The 3,564-nt window shown below is 44.4% G+C and overlaps 1 long non-coding RNA gene across 1 annotated transcript; it reads left to right on the plus strand.

The window, feature by feature from the left end:
- Positions 1-278: 278 nt before the first annotated feature.
- LOC121918084 lies at positions 279-3,460 on the plus strand. The gene is made up of 3 exons (XR_006101152.1): positions 279-624; positions 1,930-1,938; positions 3,148-3,460. It is a non-coding gene; the product is annotated as an uncharacterized LOC121918084 (long non-coding RNA).
- The last annotated feature ends 104 nt before the right edge of the window (positions 3,461-3,564 follow it).

The raw sequence follows: 3,564 nt of genomic DNA on the forward strand, positions 1-3,564 counted from the left end.
GCTTCCAGGTGAAATGGGGGTAGACCTTTCTGCTTGGCATCATCTTTGCATATATAAGAGTGCTTTCTGTGCGTGGAAGGAACAAGATGAGAAAACAGGCAGAAGAGGTCAAGACTAAAAGTAGGGGGTAACAGCTATGGCTTGTTTCATTGCCTCTAGGACAATTCATTGCTAAGTAAAAAAAAAACACCATGGTTAACATAAGGCATGGTTTATCATGACAGGCAAGCATACTGTAGCTGGTACAGTATCTTTAACGTCATTTTTGCCATGTGCCATGCGCTGATAAGAAGTGAGATGAGTGGAGAGCTAAGTGGAAAGAAAGAAAGAAAGAAAGAAAGAAAGAAAGATGTAGCTGGAACAGTCTCCAAAGGCCAGCACACCTGAGAGTTGGCCATCCAAGCCATGTTTAAAGATCTCCAAGGAAAGAGAATCCAGCAGCACACAAGGGAGGAGATAAAAGGAGCAGGTGGTTTCATTTCTCTTGCTTTCCACACATTTCTTGGGAATTGAAACCTACTGGACTAACCTTGATTGACCTGTTATTGGCCCTGCCTCCTTGGTGGATCTTTAAAAGGAGACAAAGAGAGAGAAGAGAGAGACTACCCTTGCTTTCTAGCAAAGGTAAGATGTAGCTTTCAGAAGAGAAGGCCTGAGACCAGGTGGGTGGGTGTTTGCAAAGGTGGATGCAAAAGATGCATCAGGGGCTTTGTGTGGTCAGCACATGTCTGAGCAATACTAGTTGACCTGCAGCAGGGACGTATCCAAGGGGGGGGGGGGGGTGGGGGGCGGCCCCCCCCCCCCTTCCATTAAAAAAATGAATGGTATGTGCTGCTGTGCCGCCACATCCAAACCCCATTACAATGTTGGCACTTAGTCTGGACCCCCCCCCCTTCCTAAAATCCTAGCTATGTCCCTGCCTGTAGTCCCCTTGAATGGACTCAGGATCATAAATCCATGGAGTCTGAAGCAAGGCTCTATGGCTAGAAACAATGATTTCTTCTTGTTGGAGAAGCAAACATGACTTGGGTGGATTTGCATCCCACATTCCTTTAGCCTATCAGTAGCATGTACAGCAGAGGTGTGAGAAGAACAGCGTTGCTGGCCCTTTAGACCCCAAGAGGCCATCCGAATGCTGAAGTCTGGGCCTCCAGAATCGATGTAGGGGCTCTTGGCCGCCACAACAATGGACATGGCTGCATTTTCCACACACTGTTTGGGGCATGTCCAGGTGGGGACTTCACAGCCTGTCCGAATGTGGTTCCTCCCCTACCCTCCAAAGATCAGATCCACAGAAATCAATAGGACTTTTGTTAGCCACAATTAGCAGGGATAGTCCCAATTATTCCTCTGCTGGCCCACTGTCTCCGCTGCTTTTAAAATGCCCCTGTTTTTCTCCCACCTTCTTCTTTTGTCCTCAGTTAATGTATTACAAACTAAATTCAAAGTGCAAAAGGAAGAGCGGAGAGGAGCAAAATCTTGCCCTTCCCAGTAGGCTCAAGCAAAAGCAGCCTGCTGCAGCTTGCCCTAGCTTATATGTTCTTCCTCATTAATGTTTTCATGTATTTTAAGCATTTTGTAGCAACTTAATTCTATTTTAATCTATTATTTTTGTATGTTTAGATGTATGGTGTATTTTTAATGTTGTAAGCGGCCCTGAGTCCCAGCCTTGGGAGAAGGGCGGGATATAAATAAATATAATAATAATAATAACAAACAACAACAACTTTTGCCGTCTGGACCACACTCTGATGTCGTTTGGTCTCTCACGTGTCTTGTTTTTGCTTGTGAAATATTGGAGAATAGGTGGTCCTTCAAAATGTGTCCATATGAGATAAGAGGTTTCTGTTTGGAAGGGTTTCTCGCCTGCAGCTAAATCATCGTTTTTATCTCTCTTAATGCTTTATGAATACTGCGCCACTTCATCAGGCAGCATGGGTGAGTACCTCTTTTGCAACCTTTCTCCGAAAGAAAAAACTTTTAATTCTTCCACAGTCCTTGCCTACGAAAACTCTATGAAAGGCATGGGGCCACCATAAGCCAAGAAGTGACTTGAAGGCACACACACATCCTTTCCTATCAGTTGTGGACACCCAGATGTAGGCAACTCCAGGCCTTGTTAGGCTTCTCCTAACCTAACCAGGATAGCCAGCGGTGAGGGATGGTGGGAGTTGTAGTCAAACAACAGGTGAAAAGTCATGTTGATTTAAATCGATGGTTCTCAACCTTCAATCCTCCAGAGGTTTTCAGCGCCCAGAATCACCAGGCAAAACAGTCCATTGCCAGGTCTCTCAATAGTTGATGTCTGGAGGACCCACGATGGGAAAACACCAATTTAAATTATCAAGAGAAAAAAACAGGCCTGTTACAGACTGCCAAAATAAAGCTGTTTCGGGTCTCTTTGGAGGTATGCTCTTTAAATGATGCATGGGTCCTAAGAGTCCGGAGGTCACACCAAAGCCACACTCCATTCCTAAGCACTGGAGTGCAGCTTTGGTGCAGCTTCCGGATTCTTAGGATGCATGCATCGTTTAAACAGCATACCTCCAAAGAGACACGAAGCAGCTTTAATTTGGCAGTCTGTAACAGGCCACAGTTTAAATCTTTAATTTAAATGACTTCTCTCTCCCTCCCCCCACAATACTACTACTCTTATTTTGTGAAGAAAGGTGAACATCTGGTCCCTAAATTAATTAAAGAATGGATCCGTGTTAAGATTTCAAATTATATTTTTGAAATCTTTCCATAGGTGTACTCGAATATCATTGATTTTTTAATGCACCCCCTGTTTTATCTTATGGTTTTGGTGGGGCAGTTTTGATATTTATTCCCTGGCCTTTCCAATCGTCTGATTTAAATTTGCTCTGTTTAGAGTGCGCTGGGGTCGTGGTCCATTCGGACCATATAGATTTCCCTTGGGGGTCTCCTAATTTTTCTTTGTACCCTGATGGCTTAGTGTTAGTAGTGTGCTTTGTTTGAAAGGGGAAAGAGATTTGATTCAGGAGGGAACCCCCAAACCCACATATACTGTGTCTTTGCCCTTAGAACTGTTGGGGGGGGGGCGGGGGGAGAATGATATTTGCTTTCTGTTGTACAATTTTGCCTATATCTTAAATGTTTTATTAACACAAGTGTCTCTTCTATTAGCAAAGCTGGTGATTGGAGCACTGGTAGGCCTTGGTAAGTTGCTTCTTTTACCTCCGTTAGAGAAAGGGAAAGCATTCCTTAGCGGGGAATCTGTAGCGTATATAGTAGACTGTTGTCACTGGCAAGGAAGAGAAGCCGCCATGGGATCTTGTACAAGTCGATGGGTTTCTCCCTTTAGGCCACGATCCAGACAGTCCAGTTAGGGAGTCAAAAATACAGATTAGGAATGTGAAGTGGAAGGCTTTTATGGCCGGCATCCATTGTTTTTTTGTAAGTTTTCAGGCTATGTGGCCATGTTCTAGAAGAGTTTATTTCTGACATTTCGTCAGCATCTGTGGCTGGCATCTTCAGAGAACGTGGCTGGCATCTTTGTAGATGCCAGCCACAGATGCTGGCAAAACATCAGGAATAAACTCT

This window comes from Sceloporus undulatus, unplaced genomic scaffold, assembly GCF_019175285.1.
Source record: "Sceloporus undulatus isolate JIND9_A2432 ecotype Alabama unplaced genomic scaffold, SceUnd_v1.1 scaffold_3971, whole genome shotgun sequence".
NCBI classification, from domain to species: domain Eukaryota; kingdom Metazoa; phylum Chordata; class Lepidosauria; order Squamata; family Phrynosomatidae; genus Sceloporus; species Sceloporus undulatus.